This window comes from Panthera uncia, chromosome F2 (assembly GCF_023721935.1).
Source record: "Panthera uncia isolate 11264 chromosome F2, Puncia_PCG_1.0, whole genome shotgun sequence".
Classification (NCBI taxonomy): Eukaryota; Metazoa; Chordata; class Mammalia; order Carnivora; family Felidae; genus Panthera; species Panthera uncia.
The window spans coordinates 13,577,650-13,599,620 of record NC_064812.1 but is presented as its reverse complement, the minus strand read 5'-3'; the positions used below and the strand labels follow the sequence as shown (position 1 = coordinate 13,599,620).

General features: G+C 41.2%; 1 long non-coding RNA gene across 1 annotated transcript; it reads right to left on the bottom strand.

Annotated features, from left to right (window-relative positions):
- Positions 1–256: 256 nt before the first annotated feature.
- On the bottom strand, positions 257–11,271 carry LOC125924933 (uncharacterized). Its single transcript, XR_007458622.1, has 2 exons — positions 11,166–11,271; positions 257–537 (listed from the first exon to the last, which is right to left on the bottom strand). It is a non-coding gene; the product is annotated as an uncharacterized LOC125924933 (long non-coding RNA).
- Between the last annotated feature and the right edge of the window lie 10,700 nt (positions 11,272–21,971).

The window sequence follows — 21,971 nt, the reverse complement described above, 5'->3', positions numbered from 1 at the left end:
CCCCTACCCCGCTCATGCCTTCCCTCTCTCTCTCAAAATAAATAAATAAACATTTTATTTTAAAGTTAAAAAAAAAAAAGAAATAAGAGGCTTGATAACCAGATACTGGAAACCTACTGAAGTTTTTTATTCCAGTATCCAGACAGCTGGCATAAAATAAAACAGCCTGGGGGTGGGGGGATCTGAAAATCAAACAATAAAAGTGGCAACAAGACGTAATATTTTGTACGAGATATTCTACAAATGTCCACAAGTGTCATCTTTTTCAATTTAATCCTGAAATGAGTAGGAAATAAACCACTGTGGGATTTGAGGTTTAGCTTAAGATATGGGTGTGGTCATTGTAATTGGGGCAAAGGAGCATGAAGTAACCCTGGAATCATTGTAGACGAGTTAATAGCATAGGGTAGAGAAAGTTGCAATTAGCAGGAAGGACTAATGTCCTTCAACCTTCATTAATAAACAGGAAGTGGGCATTTCACAGCAAATTCCAGAACTCTTCACTCTGATCAAAAGTCAGCTCAGTATGGGGGATTCCTATAGGAAAGAGTAAAATAAGGAATAAGTGTAAGTTTTGTTCTTTTGTTACTTTGCTATTGCAAGAAAAAGGAAAAGAGGAAGATAAAACATTGTAAGAAAACAAAATACACCCAACATTTTGGAGCAAGGTTTCAGGATCCATAGGAAATTGGAGTTTGGAACTTAGAGTTTGGAAAGTGGAGTTTGTTCAATAAAGATAAGCAATCTACTTTCTTTTATCTTACTTCTCAAAAAAAAAAAAAATGGAATTTTAGGCCCCAGAGAGGGAAATTTCAGCTGGAGCTGATGGTACTGAGTACAAATTATCCTCAAAGGAAAGTAAGTAGGAAGTTTTCTTAGAGGACAGGTTATTTCCAAAAAAGAAAAAAAAAAAAAAAAGGAAAAAGGAAAAGAAAGAAAAGAAAATGGATTGATTGCATTTGTTGATGTGTTTGATGCCAACACTGATATTATCTTCACTCCTGGCCACAAAAACTTTCCTATCAATTCCTTTAGTGTCTTGGTTCTTACCTGCTGTGGTTGCAGAAAGTATAAATGTACGTTTAAAAGAGATTAGGGTGAGAAGTCCCTTCCACAGCTCCATGACCAGAAAGAAAAGACCGGATAGACAACAGCTACAAGGTTACTCATGGTGGACTCATGCCCAAATCTAACCAGCCTGCGCTCAATTCATTCCTGGTTCTGCATTTGAAGATGGAGCGTGTGGCCTGAATATCAACATGAACACCCAGGAAAGGGTAGCCTACGAGAGTCTAAGGAGTATTGATCAAGAGACCTCAGTTTCCTTCTCAACTGTACCACAAGTTGAAGTTAATATTGTCTCTGGGCTTCTATGTCATAATCTACAATGAAAAAAACAAAACAAAACAAGGAAATTAGTCAGGATTTGGCAAACTACAACTTGCCAGCCAAATCTGGCCCACCAGCTATTTCTGTAAATAAAGTTTTATTAAAACACAGCCATGCCTCTTTATTTACATATCAGCTATGGTTACTCCTCTGCTGCAGTGGCAGAATTGAGGATGTGCAACAGAGACTATATGGTTCAAAAATGAAAATATTTGCTTCTGGTCCTTTATAGACAAGGTTTGCTGAGCTAGTGCCAGAGAAAGCTAGGGTCTAAACTGATCCTCTAAAAGAGTGGGCATCAAAGTTTCCACCTTTGATTGCATATTGTGTAATGCATTCTTCCTAATCTAGAACACAACACATGAATCTACAGACAAAGCTATCTGTGTCAATTCTCAAATTCAAAATTCATTCACCTGAAAATACAGCAGTTGTTCATGCTTTTTATCATGTCAGGGTTTGTTATAAAGGGGGTGTAGTGGGGAAGAAAATTCCCTGAGTCTATTTTAAGTCTATTTCACTTTCATTATGAGACCACTGAGGCTTTTCCTGAGCAAGAGAGAGTGTGAAATAGAATAAGGCATCCACATCAATAGATTAAATTTATTGAAAGGATGAGTAATTGGAGTAATGTTACAGAATATCAAGCAGATTATTTAGATAGCACATGAGTTTCCAGTTTGATCGGGTCAATTTGCAGGCCATCAGAATGTACACAGAGAAATAGTGGGTTTGATCCAAAAGCCTTCTGCATTAAAATGTAGTAATTTGCTCTCCTTAGTTATTTAATCTCTTCCTCATGTTCAGAGGAAGAAAGGAAGCAGTGATGAGAGAGGGAAGTAATGAGATCATTCTGTAATTGCTTACTCAGATAGCAATAACAGAAACCTTTTCACACCTGCTTATATTCCAGATTGTATTTACAGCTTTTTCCTCCATACAAACTTCAAATCATGAATAGAGGGGTAAATCAGGAAAATCTTAGAGTGTGTGTAGGGAAGTGGTTGCCAAGTTAATCTGCGTATCAGAACCTCCAATGGAGCCGTGGCCCCAGATCTACTGAATCATGGTCTCTGGGGGGTAGGGACCAGGCAGTTATATCTTTAGCTGGGTGTTTAGGGGACTTGCTGTGCAGCCAGGTTTGGGAAGCTACTGTGAAGTCCCAGCCCTTCACTTTTCTGTACTGAGACTGAAATGACTTGTTGAAGATCACATCCCCCATCCATCCACCCCTTATCCCTGGTCCATCTCTCTCAGGAATTCCTAACTCCGGGTACCCACACGGCCCTACAGGGATCATCTGTGATGTGACCTCTGACCAGCCACATGGACCTCCATGCTCTTCTTCAATCATGCCACACACACCCCTGCCTCGGGGACGTGGAACTTTTTGTCTCCACTTTCTGGAATGTTCCTCCCCAATAGCCACATAAATCACTTCCCCCACATTATCCAAGTCTCTGTTCCAAAGTCACCTTAACAGCGAAGACTTCTTCAGCTTTACTTTTATTTTCTTCCTGGCACTTAACATTTATCTGGCACTTTGTATATTTATGTGTTTGTTTATTGTCCGTTTCCCACTTGATTCAATTAAAAGCTCTGTGTCAAAACAGAAAAGTTGCATTTTTTTTCCACTGCTGTATGCCCACCGTCTCTATCTGGCACATCATAGATTCTCAATAAACATTTGTAAATGAATGAATGAATATATAGTCACCTGGACTTCCAGTCAGGTATAATAATGGAAAGTGGAGGAGGGAAAGGGCTTTGAAATCAAACAGATTTGGTTTGAATCCTTCATGCATGCCTTTGAGTGACTGAGTCTTGCTGAGTCCTAGTTTCCTGTGTGTAAAGTTGGGGGCTGACATCGGGGACCACTGTGAGAATTCATGAAGCAGGCCTAATAACAACTCCCTGGAGAGTAAGGCTACAGAGGGCTCCAGTTTAGATTTTCCCACCGGGAATTCCAAGGGGCTGAGTATTTGATTGGATTCCCCAACTGGGCTGCAGAGGAGCCAAAGGATGCTTTCCTTTCTTAATCCTGAAGGAGTGGGGGGTTGTGTAACTCTCAGTTGGTGCCCTTTTGAACCACATTTCATCCAGATGTTGTGAAACAGGGAGCAAGAGGGAGCTTCCTCTGGCCAACACGCATCGGGCTGTGGGCTAAGCAGGACGTGCTGAGAGGACAAAGAGTGACTTGGAAGTTTGCATGGTCTCTTCCAAGCTTTTGCTCTCATGGGGCTGTCTGGGAATGGGCAAGTCAGCCCTGCGGAACTCCTAGGCCAAATCACCAACCAGTCCTCAGTGGCCATGGAGAAGGGCAATGTCTTGTGTCCAGTGTCTCTCGAGGTGAGATTTCAGGTTTATAGTGTCCAGAAGAGAGAAGGAGTAGAGAGAAGAGCACTGACAATCATGTTGAAAACCTATGTTCTGGATAACTGGCTAGTTACATTCACAGTCCAGCACAATTGTTTATAATTCTATTAATTTGTAAGTAGGAGTTTTGGCCTCATTTTCTAGATGAGGAAACAAGGCTTGGCAGAGTGTAGTTATTTACAGTATTATGTAGTTGTTCAGCACATGAGTTGCAAGCCTTGCCCTAAGACTTGATTCTTTTCTTTACAGAGTCTGTAACCTTAGGAGCCATACCTTAACTTGTGTAATATGTGTTCTAGTTTGTAAAATAATAATGATAATAATAATCATAATATCTACTCATGGAACTGTTATTGAGATAAAATATATTGTTAAGAGTAAAACACTCATCACAGTGCCTTGCCCATAGTATGTGCTCAGCAAATGCCTGCCAATATTATTAATATTAGCCTAAGTAACCCCATCAGGGGAAGGGCAGAGCTAAGATTCTGACATCAGTTGATCTAAGATGCTTCTCTACTATAGCATCATATTGGTTCCAGTGATTTGGACCAAAGTCTGAACCTTATAGCCCAAATTCACACTGTTGAAGAGCTTGAGCTGCATGGCTTCTATAGCTCCTTTCCAAACATAAGATTCAGTAATTCCAGTGGAAGAGTTGAGCATTGCATTCTGAGAGTTCTCAAGAAAAGGAAGTCTGGAATCTTCCCTGGAATCCAATCCTCTTACGGCACCTCCCTTCTCTTCAGGATGCCGAGGACCTCTGGCCTCCATGGACTTCATCCTTCTGTACAATTGGTTCCCCTCACAATTAGTTCCTGGCACGGTTATCAAAGTGAGCTCTCTCCAAGGACATGGAACAGGATGAAAAACAAATCTTATATTGTAAACTCAAAGTGCAATCAGGACAGGCCCAGCAAAGGAGGAAGCTTACGCTGTGGGAATTGGGGGTCAACAATGAAAGACAGCCTGCTCCCTGCCTCCCCCAGGTGATCTGTGGGACGGGACATATGCCTGCTCATGCCCAAAATATGTCCATGGCAGAGCAATGCTTAAGGAACAGAATCTCTGAAGATTTCATCTAACCTTAGAATCCTTTTTCTGTCTTGTTCCAAATCATAGCAGGGAAGAAGACTGGCTCCTCATATCCAGAAAGTATCAGGTTTATCCCTTAAAATCCTTAGGGCAAGTGTGGTTTGCCTTCATCTCCTGACAGCATGGACAAGGAGAGGGAGCCAAAAGACACAACATTTCTCTTCCAATGAAAACTCAGCTTCAAAGAAGAAAGTGACCGCTGTTGAGGAGGTGAAGTCACAGCCTTGGCAAACCTTTGAAGCTGGAGGAGAAGATGTAAATTAAGTGCAGACAAGCAGGGTATAAAAATAAAATCCTTGAAGGATAAGCAAAACTCATCTGCAATTGGTGTGAATGTAAAGGAAGTTGGCCAAGGCAATGAGGAGATAAACAGGATTGCATGATGTAATCACACTAGGAAAAGGCAAATTAGATGAGAAATACAAGGAAAATACATGGAAGCTGCAAACTGTCTTTTATCGGAGAACTTGTAAGAATCAAACTGGAAGCATTGTCAATTTTCTCGATATTCAATTCATTATAAACCTGCCTGGGGGACAGGGAACATGATTTTGTTTTCTGTTTCTGCAATAGTGTTACTCTAGTATATGACAGGGCCATGGGGCTCTGTAATCTTTGTGTAAGGCTACATGCCAAGTGTCATTACGGAGTTCCTGGTTGTTGTTTTTTCTCATGTCTCCTATTAGCTATGTATTCATTTATATATTCATTCAATAAGCTGATTCTGTGCCTGCAATGTACAAGCACTCATCTACATAAGGAGTAAACAAATATGAGCATGACATTGTCCATACTCTTAAAGGCTCATAGATCCATAGAAAGACACATTTAAGTCAACAATTAGAAGTCAGTGTAAGGGGAATACTTTCGCACTGCTGGTGGGAATGCAAACTGGTGCAGCCACTCTGGAAAACAGTATGAAGGTTTCTCAAAAGGTTAAAAATAGAACTATCCAAGCCCCAGCAATCACACTACTAGGTATTTATCCAAAAGATACAAAAATGCTGATTTGAAGGGATACATGCACCCCAATGTTTATAGAAGTGCTATCAATAATAGACGAATTATGGAAAGACCCAAATGTCCACTGACTGATGAATGGATAAAAAAGATGTGATACACACACACACACACACACACACGCGCGCACTGGAATATTACTCGATGATTAAAAAGAATGAAATCTTGCCATTTAGAACAACATGGTTGGAACTAGAGTGTATTACACTAAGCGACAAGTCAGTCAGAGAATGGCAAATATCATATGATTTCACTCATATGTGGAATTTAAGAAACAAAACCGATAAATATAGTGGAAGGGAAGGAAAAATCAAATAAAAATAGGGAGGAAAATCATAAGAGACTCTTAAATACAGAGGATAAACAGGGAGATTGCTGGAGGGGAGGTGGGTGGGGGGAGGGGCGAGATGGGGGATGGGCATTAAGGAGGGCATGTGTTGGAATGAGCCCTGGGTGTTATATGTAAGTGATGAAGCACTGGGTCCTACTCCTGAAACCGTTACTACACTGTATGTTAATTAACCTGAATCTAAGTACAAATGTTTAAAAAGTCAGTGTAGCTGGTTTCTGATAGAAAGAAGCAAATGGGAGGCACCTGGGTGGCTCAGTCACGTAAGTGTCTGGCTCTTGGTTTCGGCTAGGGTCATGATCTCACGGTTCGTAGGGTCGAGCCCCACATCAGTCTCCACATTGGCAGCACTGAGCCTGCTTGGGATTCTCTCTCCCTGCCCCATCCCCACTCCCACTTTCTCCCTCTCTCTCCAAGTAAATAGGTAAATGTTAAAAAAAGAAAAAAGAAAGATGCAAATGGTTTCAGAGAGACAGGGTGTAGTAGGTCAGGGCACCCCCGAATTCACAGAAACCTAGAACCTCACTGTGTAATCTTATTTGGAACTAAGTTCTTGGCAGATGTAATTTGTTAAGTTTTGATGAGGTCATACTGGGTTAGGGTGGGCACTAAGCTCAATAACTAGCACCTTTATAAGAAGAGTAGAGCCCACAAAGACACACAGAAAAAAGGCTATGTGACTATGGAGTTGGAGGTTGGAGTGATACGCTGACAAGAATTGGTTAAGCCACCAGAAATGAGGAAGAGTCATGTTCTTCAGGGCCATTAGAGGGAGAATGGTCCTAAGGACACCTTAATTTCAGATATCTAGTCTCCAAAATTTTGATAGAAAAAAATCTATTGTTTTAAAGTCATTGGTTTGCGGCATTTTGTTATGGCATCCCTAAGAAACTAATATATAGGGGAAAGGCATCAAAGCCATAGTGGTGATAATTAAAGGCAATTGGTGTTTTTGATGACATCATATAGTTTTTAAAGTAGCTTTTGCTCTGGGAAACTACCTTCTTTGCTCTTGGATATATGAACCCATATCCAGGCTGGACCTTTCAGATACTCCCTTCTTGCAGTTTGGGTCTTTATGCTGACAGAAGCTTCCAGAAGAAACCGTCAGCGTTTGCTTCCTTCATTCCAGGACCTGCCTGGATTCTTGTGCTTCCTGAAGCCTAATTCTTTGGCATTTCCTTCCTCATTTGCTTTAGTTAACCAAAAGTAGTTATTGTTGCTTGCAACCAAGAACTCCGATAGAGGGCCCACGATTTTCCGTCTATTCTTTTACAGAGAACATGATAATCTTCTCTGTTTAACTTCATAATTTTTTTTCCCTTTTCTTTCTTTGTTCTTCTACTAAAAAGTTTGGGTTGTTTTTTGGCTACCTTTGGTCATGATGGGAGATTCTGTGGTGCTCTATCCCTGGCTAAAAGAATACCTTAATTCACGTCAGTCTCTCCATTTGGAATCTCCTCTCCTTTAAACAACCTCACATATCAAAAAAGAGCTATTTTATCAGACCTAGGATATGTGTTGAAGAATAAATAGAAGAAATAAGAGTCATGGGAGTTTAGCTACACTGGGCTTTCAATGAGGCCCCACCAATGTATGTGGCCTACCTGCGGACCAACCACTGAAGCTTCCTAAACCACAGGTTTCCATAGTCAAATCTATCCCTGGATCATTATTGAAGCAAGGAGACATTATATGTAAAGCCCTCAGCCCAGTGCCTGGCATGTAGAAGTGCTAATGTCTTTCTCCTTTGCTTCTTTCTTCCAATCCTCACCCTTCAAAAGCTTCTCAGAGCCTATCCTTCTTCCTTTTCACCGGACCTATAGCTACAGAGTTGAGAATAACAAATAGATAAATGACAGATGTCTCTTCAGGCCCCCCCCCACCTTTGGCTTGCTAAGGTCTCCTGACTGGATGACACTGAACTCGAAGAACCCTTCCCCCAACCTCATGCATACAAGAAAAGAGATCATTTTTACTCAGTGAATTGTTTGACTGAATTGTCCATTCTCAAAGCATGTTTTGCATTTTGAGTTTAAGTGTATGTGTTTCTTCCTCTAAGGTGTATGAATTTATTTACAGGGGAAAAAAATACCTCAATGATTAAATGTGCATCCTTATCTTTCGAAATATGCCTAAACATTTTACTTGAACCTGCAAGAAATTCTTGGATATATTTTCATTTGGGAGACTGGAGGATTCATTTCAATAGCCTTCCAACTGCTTAATCTTGTGAAGCAATTGATATTGTTACCCCTCCAAACATCTCTCTTAATTGCACAGGAGAGAAACTGACTCGTCATGCACACAATTTGATGTTTCATTGACATCTTTCTTTCCAAACAAGCAGAACAGAGTTATCAACACTTGGTTGGACCAAGCTATTAAAACATCTACCTGGATACTTTTTTCCAGTGTTTCCTACCGGATAAAGAGTTTACCTCATCACTATCTTTGGCAAATTTCTAGAATTTTGCTAGAAACTGACTAGGTTAGGAGCTTGTTTTTGGTGTTCTTCTCTCAAAGCTCCAATCACGCCCTATACTATCTCTAGGGGAGCTATTATCATGTTGTCCCATGACAAGGATTACCATATAAAATTTCATTATTCAATCCAGGACACTCTTTAAAAAAATTTTTTTAATGTTTTTATTTATTTTTGAGAGAGAGAGAGAGAGAGAGAGAGAGCGTGAGTGAGGGAGGGGCAGAGAGAGAGAGAGGAAGACACAGAATCCTAAGCAGGCTCCAGGCTGCCAGCCATCAGCACAGAGCCTGACGCAGGGCTCGAACCCATGAACTGTGAGATCATGACCTGAGCTGAAGTCGGACGCTTAACCGAGTGAGCCACCCAGGCGCCCCCAAACCAGGACACTGTTGATAGTGTGAGGGAGCATAGTTAATAATTAAGCAAGGATAAATGAAATTAACAAGACTATTCTAAGGAGAGCTAGGTCACTTTAATTCTAACTATCAACTTACTTGTCTGTTTCCTCCTCTAGACATCCAGCTCCCTGCCATGTGTAATTTGTTCTCTGCTCTAACCTTAGCACCTACCATAGCCCCTGACACAGGAAAGGCTCTCCACTTCCGTCGTGGTCTTGTGTCATGGCAAGGGCATAAATAAAGTGATCTCCTTCAATCCTATAACCCTTTAGTTATAACTAATTTTTAGTATATATTAGTATTACCTAGTATAGCGATTGTCCAACCCTCCTCTCTTTTGCCTGGTTACTGCTTGTCTATCGAGACACCTGAACTCAATTGCATTAGAGGACATTTGTGTTCCTATAGCTTGCTGTATTGATACCTTTGCATTGGCTATGCTCTATTATGGTTGCTGGTTATAAGATGTTGGCCCTTGAAGCTATGAGTTGTCTGGATTCTCTTTTATCACTACACTAGCATTTAGCACAGAGCCTGTCACAGAGTAAAGAAATAACACATGCTGGTTGAATGAATTGATGGATAGATTCACGAGTGGAAAAATGAAATATCCAGATTGAGAATGAGAAAATCCCATATGCCAACTTGCCTTTTGGTTTCCTTGATATTAATTATCTAGGTACTTGGCAAAATAGAAATAGCTAGCATCAGGGACCCACAGATTAATATCAACTTAGAGGTAATTCTAGACATTAGTAAGATAGAAAAGTATTCTAGTATATTATAAAAGACAAAATCTGACACTAGGGTCACCAATGGCATGATGTATTTAAAAGTGAGCATAAGGCTAGTGTTCATGTAAAAATCATTCTATGATATTTGTTGCTGGTTAACACTTTTATTCAGTCTCATGGGAGAACAAAGAGAGTGATTAAGAGCCAAGAAAATACAATTCATGAGAAAAGGTTAGAGGAATTGGAATTATTTAGCCCAGAGAAAAAAGTACATGTAGTCATTCAGTGAAACCTCATTATCCAATATCAATTTATTCAAACGAGGGCATAACTTAAACTGACAGCTATATTTCCAATGAACAAATGACCTGCTTTTCTTTAAAAAAGGGAAAAATGATAATCAGAAACCATTTAACTCAAATATCATTTTTTTTTCTTTCTGACCTCTTCTATTTTAGATTATCAAGGATTTATTTCATATGAAAACTTCGGGTCACATTCTGCATGGCACTAGAGATAGCATTTTAGCATATATGACTAAAGGGGATTATGTCCCACTCATTGCCGGTCCTTAATTTCCTAGTCTTTAAAATGAGGGTGTTTGTTCATTCAATATATGTTTATAGGGGACCTATTGCATACTAGGCTCTGTGCTAAGTACTAGGACTACAGAAGTTATAACAGGCAGACTGCATTATTGCAAGAGATTTCCATTTAAATCCCTCCCCTACCATGCTTAAAGATGTCTGCCAATCCATTAGAAAGTCATATCCCTAGGTTAAGACACCTCCAGAGTGCACACATTCAGGTGTTGGAAAAAGGGAGGCAGAAATTTAAGCTATTATCTATTATCTATCTAAATATTATCTATTTCTTTTCCTCTAGTTACTTTTCAGATGGGCACCTGTCCAAAAAGAATGGACTCCTGAATAAGTGAGTTTTGAAAGATTAAAAAAGGAAGGATATTTTAAAAATTGAGGACAAGAAAATCTTAGAACTTGGAAGAACCTAATGGGTAGCTGAGAAATATGAAGTTCATAAAGATCAAGTAGCATGCTTACGTTAACGTGGCAAATTAGTAGTAAAATGAAGACTACAATTAAAGTCTCCCAGTTATCTTGGAGCTCTGCTATCTAGTGCTCTCTCCCTCATCCCTACTAGTAATCGCATTCAGTTACTAATAACAACTACGGTTGCTAATAACAGAGTCCAGTATAATGGCACAAACACATAAAGGCTTATCCACTCACATAACATCCAGAGATAGACAGACCATGGCTGCTCTCAGGGACCCAGACTCCTTCTGTTATGGCACTTACCCTTTCTGGTATGTAGCTACATCCTTCATGGTCACAATATCGCTGCTAGGGCTCCGGCTATCACATAGTCTTTAATTAGGTACGTTGCTGCCTGGCAGATACCCAATTTTCTATAACAAGGTGGAAGAAAATGAATATTGGGTAGGAAATGCGTAATATATACTACATGATTGTTAGGAGACAATTTCCCATGGGTCTCTTGTGTTTTTACGCATGTTGCAAGCAGAGACACTCCCTCCCTTGTTCAAGGATGTTTGTTTAGCCAACAACTTAGGAAACTATAGATAGTGTCTTCCTCCAGAGCAGAATGTAGGTTTGTTTACTGTCCACTATGATAGAGTTAAAGTCTCTCTGTAGAGCACAGGTTAGGTGTGCTTACTGCCCATTATAAATGATTCTAATTCCCTAAACTCAGTATTCCTCCCCTGTCACACTGCCTACTGTATGTGCGGGCATCACATGGCTCTGATGGTGGCACCCTTTGGGAATTAAGACTCAGGGAAGTGGCTTAAGAAAATATTACTCGAATTACTCTAGTTACTATTATTGCTATAAGTAGTTAACTGTCCTCTGTCTCTGACCCAGGAGTCGCCTGTCTTCTGCCCGCATCCATGAAACTGTGGCAGGCTAACTTGTTAGTTTGCAAGTACAGTAAAATCTCAGGCCCTTCACTCTTCTTGATAATCACCCATAACTTGCTTTGTATGATGTATTATCTAAGGGGCCTAACTCCCAGATGTCTCAAAGAGAGCAGGTGATCAATACATACTTAAATAAAGGAATGAATAAGTAAGAGAAAGCCCCCAAAGGACATTTTAATATATCAGGTCATTTGATCTAAAGGTCCTGGTATTACCACTTAGAAGCCTTATGACCTTCAGCAAAGTCACTTACCCTCCCTTTCCTCAGCTTCATAAACCCGTGGTCTGCATTTACTCCCAACACTTGCTCAACCTTCATTTACTCCCTAACCCACTACTGCTTTTTGGCTCTGGGCCTCATCGCTTCACAAAACTTCTCTTCCAGGGGCTCTATGACCTACTAACTGCTCTAGCCAGCTGACCCTTTTCACTCCTTATCTTATTCCCTGCTGCTCCGATGACATTTAACTCCTTCAAATCCTTTCTTCCCTTGTCTTTAGTGAAAGCTTTCTCTCCAGGTTTCCCTCAAACCTCCAGGAAGCTATTTCTCTGTCTCCTCATCCTTTCTTCACCCTGAAATATCTGCATGCCGTAAGTTTCTATCCTATAGCTAGCTTTCTTTCACTCTGTAGAATGAAGTCTCTCCCCGCCTGCCACCTGTTTTTGTTTTTGTTTTTGTTTTTTATAAAAACCATCTCTAATCACCACTTGGGTGCTGAAAACTTTCCAATCTCTATGTCTAGATTGCTCTCCTAAGCACTAGTTTGCTTAAGCACTGTATTTTTAACTCCCCATTCACTCTTTCTCCCTGGATGTCCTATGAGAACTTCAAATGAAAACACATTCAAAGACAAACTTACTTATTTTCCCCCTTTGTCAAACCTGGTGGACCTGAAATCCCTCTCTTGCTTAAAGATATCAACATCCGTGATATTTTTTCATGTCAGAATCCTTAGCAACTCTTTGGTCAACATTCCTATCCTTCTCATGATTTTCTCATGAATGACTCTCAGAACCCTTGTCTTCCTTTTCCATGGCATCGACATTAATTTGGGCCTTCATTATCGCTACCTTTGGCTCAAACTTCAAGCTGCGTCTCCAGAATCTTCCCCGTGGATCTTAATTCCCAACTACCCATTGGAACGAACCTACAGAACAAAAAAATCTCATTATGCTGCCGCCCTGATTAAAATTCTTTGTTGGCTTTACTTGGTCGGAACAAGAAAAGTGCAAACGATTTAGATGAGGTACAAGTCCTCTGCACTGTGTCTGTGGCTTGCCTCTCCAGCTTTGTGTCCCATTCCTTTTCATTCCACAGAGTTTGCCTCAGACATAAGGAAATTGTGGACCACTCACAATTTCCAGCATGTGCCCTGCTAACTTAGATCTGCATCTCCAGAGACTGATTGTTCTTCCTATTATTCAACCGTCCTCCAAACCCACAGAATCTTGTGTTCTCCAAAACCTAGCTCAACTTGCTCTAGCTCTGGGAGGTTTACCCAGAACTGTCAGACCCTTACTTTGGAAGTGGTTAGTCACTCCATGCCTTGTGCTTCTTTGTTACCTTGAAGAATCTTCTAGCATTTATCATGTCACACTGTTCCTACCTGTTTACAGTCCTGAGTCTACCAATAAAACATTTCTTATTTATCTTTATATGTGCAACATAGAGCACAGATCCAGGCACACAAAAGAGATTCAATGAAGGTATTTTAGGTGGTAATAAAGCTGGAGAGTTTGAGTCAGATCAACAAAAATCAGTTACTCAAGTAGAATAAAGTAAGACAGGACAAAATTTACCTTCTTCAGAGTTTGCCTCAAATAAACCCTGGAATGTTCTTGGGCAATATTCACCCTCCTGGGCCCCAAAATAAGAAATCAAGTTCACCAAGGAGGAATGAGTTGGGAATTGTACATGCAAGCAGAGGGTCCACCTCCCAGTCAGTCCCAAGATAAGTCAATAGGGGAAAGGGCAGCCACGGGGCAATGGTTTGTCTTGAACAGCACACATAAAGAACAGTTTGTGCACATTGGGAAACTTCCCAGCTCGGAAGCACAATCTGGCTTAGACGAGGCTGCATGTGAAGAGTAGGAGAGAGAGGATGAGGGCCCAGAAGGCTAGGACGGAGGTTCCATTCCAAAACCTGCTCCTTGGGTCCTCGGACAGCTCCCACACCCCTCTGAGCCTCAGCTTCCCCATATGTAAAATGGGAATGACAATTATACCGAGTGCATGCGTTTGTTAAGAGGATTGAAAAAGAAAGTAAGACATGGAATGCTTTCAAAGTGCCCAGAACAGGGTGAGTGTTAACTACCATTGATGGTGAAGGCAGAATTAATAACCAGCCTTCTCTAAGCATCACGTCCTTCACTTATAAAATGGAGTTTCTCTCCCTGCGTTGTGTGAAGATTAAATAAGCAGCACATGTAAAAGCGCTTCCTAAATTTAAAGCATCATTCAATTGAGAAAGTATTATTGATGCTATTATCATGAGAAATTAAGGGTCGAAAGCTAGCCAAGAGAGGCCAAAGTACTCGTGTGGGTTTAGCTCAGAAGAAAAGAGGGGTACCTTTGTGTAGGAGCAACCTGAAAACAAAATACACACTGGAGAAGTAAGTACTATTGTTATTTATTTAGTATATTCTAAGGGGCCTTTGTACTTTTTATTAATGTGTTTACTGATTTCTCCCAACAATACATTTTTCAGTTGGTATTACGGTCCTTGTTTTAGACTAACTGGTAGACAGAATATTACATGTGACTTACCAAATGTTCAAGGGGGACTCGACCTTGTTCCAATTATTCTGTAAGAGTTATTCTCCAGTTATTTCTGCTAAAACTGTGACTACAATTGCTGTTTATGTGGTTCGAGTACCTCTCTCCTCTTACAAAATGCAGGAGGATTCCTTTAATTGCAAGAGTTAATTTTAAGTGGCCACAATTTTAAATGACCATTATACACCATGTGTAATGAAAATCCTAAGCAGTCACAGTAATATTAAATAATTACTGTAGTATTAATTGCCAAAAAAAAAATTACATAGACAACGACTCACGTGTGTGATGTGCCATAGCTCTGCTGATAGTTTCAGGCCCTCTCTCATTGGGATCAGTGCCCCCCTAGCTAAATATGACTAAGGGAAGTGTCCCCATCTTTACTCCATTTCAACCCCTCTGCTCCTTCCTTACGCACATCCTGTAACGTCCACTCCTATCTTTCAGGCTGCACAAAATTTGTATTTTGGATTGCCTACACACACATGGCTGCATCCTGTATTAGCATTTTGACACTAACTACAACGAGCCCAGTCTTTCTGTGGCCACTTTCTCGAGAGTTTATACCGTAGGTGCGGTCTTCACCAAGTTGACTGCAAATACCCACCTGCCTCCTGATATTTCTGCTTGCATGTTCCGCAGGCAACTTAAATTTCACAAGTCTGAATGTCAGCTCATTTTCTTCTTCCCAGTGCAGATTCTCTGACTATGTCTTATAACAGCAGATAAAAGTCTCATACCCTGGGTAGCACAGACTCCAAATATAGACTGTTTAACTTCTGGCTCCAGTAGTAACTTGCTCTGTCACTTGTGATAAACTATTAACCCTTCTGTGCCTCACTTTCCTCATCTCACATTTATGAGTTAACTCATAGAGTTTTTACAAGGATCAAATAACTTAACGTGTAAAACACTTATAACAGTCCTTGGTTCATGGCAATTGCTCTATATACAAGTAGCAACTTAACATGTGAAATTACCGTGGAAGTCCTCCCTACTTGGCCATACCCAGTCCATCACTTGCTAACTCAGTCTCACAACTATATCCATGTCAGCTACCTTTCATTAGCTTTGCTTAAGTCCCATCATCTTTCATCTGAGCCAGTATAACAGACTCTTAATCGTCCAACCCATTTGTTCATCCATCAGGCAATGAATATATATGTAGTCCTTGTTTTGGAGCTGGCATTGTGCTAGAGAGTGGGAAGAATAATGGATTAGAAAGGCATAACCTCCTCCTTCTGGTTTTGCCTTCTATAAACCAGAGCAATCCGACAATTTGTTATTGTGCTTTGGTCCCCCACCACCCGTCTTCCTGTCAAAGTCAAAACTTCCAACATGCCATCATCTGTCCCTATTTACCATCCTATTCTGTCTACTCCTCATTCCTTGCTTGAACTTCAGCTGTAAGCACTGAAGTCTATTTCTTACAGAAGATGTCATGTTCCTTCTTTCCTCTGGACCCTTGCACCTGCCATTCCCTCTGACCCCTCCAACTTCACCCTGTTCATAGCTTTCCCATAGCTAATTCCTACGGGCTGTTCCATGTCCAGGAGGAAGTTTTCCCTGATCCCCAGATCTGTATTCCCATAGCACATAAAACTGACTCCTATCATGACACAAATTAAGTGGCTTATAAATTCTGGTTTGCTCATCTTCTGTGAACATTTTGGGTATATCTGTTAAGGAAACCTAACTGATTTGACAAATAAACTGAAACTTCAGTGGCTTATAGTCTTACTTATAATGAAAGTGTATTTTCTGCTGATGTTAGCAGGTAGATGCAGGTGTTAGTTGTCAGCAGTTAGCTTTCCACATGTGATTCAGGGAATCATGGTCCCCAAGTCCTCCAGGGGAGTGTGTTCAACCAGCAAATGAGAGAGAGTGGAGAAGACAACACTATGCTCCGTAGGCAGTTGGCCCTAGAAGTCATACTCATCCCTTCCATTCATTCTATTGTCAAGAATTCATTCTGAGACTGAGGAAAGGCTCTGCCAGGACAGCCCCTATCCACCAACAACCCCCATCTCCAGAAGGGAAGCGTATATTTCTGATGGACAGCCAGGCATCTCTGCTAAAGTTGGTAAGTTCCACAAATCCAGAATTATGCCTTGTTTATGTTATTGTTTATTTTCTCTGCCTAAAATAGTGCATAACACAGAGGGGGTCTCAATAAATGTGTGTGAAATGAAGCAATATTTTACTTCTTTGGCTCTGTCTTGCCCTATTCCTAATTAGATGGGTATGTGGAGATTGCCTAGACCCCAAAGAAATTTTATAATGAGATGTTACCTTTTTAAACCATATAACAGCATCTTCCAAGTCCCGTGACACGTCAGTTTCCCTCTGCCTCCCTGCCATAAGCATTTGTGGATCACTCCAGGCTATAACAAAAGAGGGGCCATCATGTTCCCTCTGGTTGGTGGTTTAGAGGATGCTTCTTCCCTGGGAAAAATACTGGATTTTCTATTTCCTGAGAGTCACCACCAAAGATCTTTCCCACAGACTGCAGGTTTCTGGAGTGGAGGGAAGGGGTACCTCACCGATTAGTATTTCATTGCAATTCTAGGAGGACTTCATTAGAACTTGAAGGGAGCTCAAAGGGATACTCAAAGACCCTCTGGTCTATGGATGGCAAATCCTTTTCATATTATAATACCAACCTCTTAATACACCTACAATAACTATCACTGATCGTCCACACTCCCCTACCAAGCCTGTCTGTGGCTTCAGAATGTTTGGTTCCACTCCACCTTCTTTTCTTGAAGGTTAAAGAAATTGAAGGGAAAAGAGGTGAAGGGACTTTATAAAGATCACATAGAGGAAGTTGGTAGGAGAGCTAAAACCAAAATTTAAGGATTTAAAAAAGCACAAGGTCAGTGCTTTTTTAAAAATTCTTACCACTTAGAAACAGAACATCTAAAGCAAAAGGAGCCACTCTGGAAGCCTTGAAGTGGGTTGGGTGAATGGATGTGGCCAAGTGCCTGAAGACAAATTTTGTGTCTCATAATTTGACCAAGGGCATGCTCTGGGATTTAAGAAGGTCTTGAATTTTGGATTTACAACATGCTCATTCATTTCCCCATGACACCAGATTGCCATGGAATGTGGTTGAGATCCTGAGCCCCAGAAACAGGCAGGTAGGTATTTCAGAGTCTAATCAGACATTGAGTGGCTGGGTGACCTTGGCAGGTTGGCACCCTGTCCCAAGCCTCAGTTGTTTTCTCTGCATGATAGAGAATAGAGCCTTTGAGGTAAGATTAGACAACTCATGTAAAGTGTCAAACTCAGTACACGGTGGGTGGGGTGTTATAGCTATTGCCTTTATGCCCCACCTGGGGTATCTACACATTGTCAGAAAAAAAAAAAAAGTTGTATTAGCAGCTTAAGATGATGAGAAGAGTACCTCTAGGGTCTCCAGCAACTTAACTCTAATCCTGCCTATTCTGCTGTCAATTGTTTTGATCTTGCCGAGTCACTTTGCTCTCTGGTCCCGAGTTTTCTCACCTATCAAGTGGAAAGATTGGAGAAAATTCTCAAAGTTCTCTTTCATCTCTGAACTCCTATGATTCTATGTCCTCTCGCTATCAGAGCCCCCCAGAATTACGTTCCTTGAGCAGTTCTCCTCCGTTGAGAAAACATTATGAGGGCTACTGCCCAGGTTTATTTTGGGTGCATGGCCAGTCACCCTTGCACTTGGCATTTGAGATGAATCTCCATGAGCAAAGTGTGCTCCAAGTATGACTTCAGCTTGCTGGCCCAACAAAGCCGCTGGATACTGCCAACAGGAATGGAGAACTGTTCCAGCCATGAGACAACTGTTTTGTTATAATTCATGGACTTAGGGATGAGGGGCGTGTCCCTGGGACGTATCCTTGTGCCCACCCCAGGGAGGTCATCCTAGGTAAAGGCACTCTAAAGAGAAACATTGTGAGAAATACGTGGCAGAACCGTAGTCTCCAACTCCAGGCAAATCACCACCACAAACAGGGTGAAGAAGTAGCAAAGTACCGTTAGATGTGTAATGGAAGGTAAATACTTTTGTCATTCCTTTCTGGATCACAAATCACTCTGTGCCAAGAATGGTTCCTGGGTGCTGAACATACAGGCATGACAAAGATACAAAAATGGAGTCCCTGTTTTTAAGATCACAGTTCACTAGGGCAGGTATACCAGTAACTAAGAGGATCTTATTACTACAATACACAGTCACCTGCAGATCAAAATTATAATTTTAGCAAAAAGAATTGGTGCCTACTTCAGATTATAGATGGGAACAATAAATTGTCCAGAATCAGTAAGCAGGGCCTCCCTTAGAGGAACAAAATTCAGGGGTACCTGGGCAGATCAGTGGGTTAAGCATCTGACTTCAGCTCAGGTCATGATCTCATGGTCCATGAGTTCGAGCCCCGCATCGGGCTCTATGCTGACAGCTCAGAGCCTGGAGCCTGCTTCGGATTCTGTGTCTCTCTCTATCTCTGCCCCTCCCTGGCTCGCACTCTGTGTGTCTCTCTCTCAAAAATAAATGTAAAAAAAAATTTCTTTTTAATTTTTTAAACATAAAAAAAGAAGAACAAAATTCAAATCACATTCACCTTGCCAGTGGCAACTTCCCCTCAAAGACAGATACAGGAGCCTAAGGTCTGGCTGTATTGAAAGAAAAGAGAGATAAGACCTAGAAGAGGGAGAATCACCAAGGGATAAGGAATTGTGTTGTTTCTGATTTGGTGGTGTGGAAGTTGCTAGAAACACTCCTTACTCAGGTGCCGAGATTAGTCTATGCTCCTAGCTGTGTGTGAAAACTGACAGACCTAACTGCTAGAGCTGTATTACTTTTAGCTCTAACCTAGTGGGTATTTCCCTCCTAGACTGTAGCTCCTTGGGGTTTTCTGGATCTACTTTTTTTTTATTTCTGGACCTACCTATGCACTGTGCATAGCTGTAAAAGCCAGGGAAGCTTCTTATCTCATCTTAAGTCACCTAAGCCATGCTGGAGTAATAATAAACACTAATATCTCAGGGACTTAACACAAGTTTCTCACCCACATCACAGCCCAATGGGAGTTGGGTTCCTCTCCATCATCCTGAAATTCTGCTCCTGGAACTCATGTCCTTCTACATTGCCTTGGAAAGGAAGAGAGAGCTGGAGGGTCAAGGTTTTAGAGGCCCTACCTGGAGTGGCTTACGTCACTTCCATGTATATTTATTGCCCAAAACTCAATCATATGACCCCATATACAGTGGAGGTTGGAACTTGTCTTCTGACATTCCCAAGAGGAGAAAACGGTGTGGGGAAGCACATGGCATCTGTTCTCGCTATACTCCTCTGTCATATATGCTTCCCCCAAACGTTTCTCTAATTGTTTGTTACAATGTCCCAAGCCCTCTATGTTTTCTGCAGATGAGACTTGAATATGTGTGCTTCTGTTCTGATTTGAAATAGTCCATCATTACTACAGTCTCCTTGGGTATTGTTCTGCCACTTCTCCAGCCTCCACTGCCTTATGTCGCTGTTCAGCCAGAGCTTCTCTATAGGACACCAAGTTGTTATAATGTCTGTGGTGGCCATTGGAGCTGTGGTCTTCCCTGCAACTAGATTTTTGACATAAGCTTCCAAGGCCAACTCCTGTTTATCCACCAGCATCTCTATGCCATAGAGAGCACATTGAAGTAAGACCAAACCAGTAAGACCCACCTTCTACCTCAAGGCACTTAGGGTCACCTGGAGACCCCAAAGTTCACAGCAAGGAAAGCAAGGGAAACTTGGGCAGGTCTGTACTGCTGATTATCCAGCTATTATACAGGTGAAGGGTATAGGAGACCTCCAATTTTATACATTATTGATATAGAAAGGTGTGCATTCATTGTAACACAGTCTTTACAGGGAAAAACTCCAGCTATAGTAATAGGAGCCCATTAGATGATACTGTAATGTAGGAAGGAGATGTTTTCATGAAGGCAACAATATATGAAGTTGAAATTTTAATAAAGAGTAAGATTTTGCCAAGTTGCTTCAGGAAAAGGGGAAGGGAGAAAGTATAGTCCAGGCAAAGGAATAGCTTTTATCATGGAATTATGAAAACACAGATTCCTTACCCCTCAGGAATAATCTGAGGGTCAAAAGCTAAACTGTTTACCCCAACAGAATTTGATGACCTTCACAGTGGCTTATTGGAACTTCAGACTCACCAGTTCTTGAGGCACCCTTGCAAAGTGGCCATCAGTGGTCTGAAGGAAAAGGCAGAGCAGAGGAGGTGGGGATACTGACCATAAGCTGATTTGACCTCCAAAAGGTCTGACGGTGGTCTTGTGTTGAGTCACTAGAACAAGCTTGTGCTAGAGCGTCCGTGAAGAGCCATAAGGAGAGCTGTTCCTCTCTCGGTGGGACAAGGTGGACAGAGAGTCTTCTCCAATCATAGAAGAAAGAAAAGACTTTTGGGCAGTGATTCAGAACAATCATAAAGAGGAAGAAGAAGAAAATGATACCTGTTCTTCACATGCCTTTCAGAATGGGATTTTTGTTGACTCTTCTTTCAAGTAACATGAAGCAAGGGCACCATCTTTCACTGAACACAGCACTTCATGGGTTGACCCTCGCAACAACTCTCAAAGTAGGCACCAAGCTCTCTATCCTATTGATAAGGTAACTGGGACTCTGAACGCATAAAGTACTTGTCCATGATCTCACAGTTTTTCTGAGGTAAGCCAGGATCACACCCGTGATGCCTTGAGTCCAAAGCCCAGGCTGTGTTCACTAAGTGGCCAGAATGAGCTACTGTACATTCTGAGAGCCTGACAACGACCGAGAATGAAAATGGATCTCCTTGGCAGGTTTTCTGTTGCCTTAAAAGGAAGATATGGGAGAAGGATAGTTAAGGTATCAGAGAGTTAATCTAAAGTCAGGGTTTCCTTCCCTGTCAGGAAGGGACCAGGGAGCATCCTCCAGCTTTTTCTCTAGAACATATTCTAATGAACTTTCTTTCTACTTGGCTTCTAGTCTTATTTTAATTTCTGGGTGCAGTGGCTTTTCATTCTGAGCACATGGCATCATTCCAGCCTTCAGGTCACCCATTTGCCCCAGCAGAGTGTCTTGAGAGCTTAAACATTCAATGTGGCAGAGGAAAGGTTAGCACCAATTTCCTTTGATACCAGAAGAATTTGCTTCCCAGATACTGAACAGGAAAGTTCATCGCATTCATATGGCAGCTTACTTGTTCCTCTTGCAAAATGGAACAAGACATAGTATTTAGTTACCAGCTGATTTCTTCTGTAAATGCATGAACACTTTGTGAATTTGACTAAACTAACATTTATTGTGAGTCCACTGTGCAATAACCATTGTGCAATATGAGGAAATACAAAAATTAATAAAACAAAGTCTTTGCACTC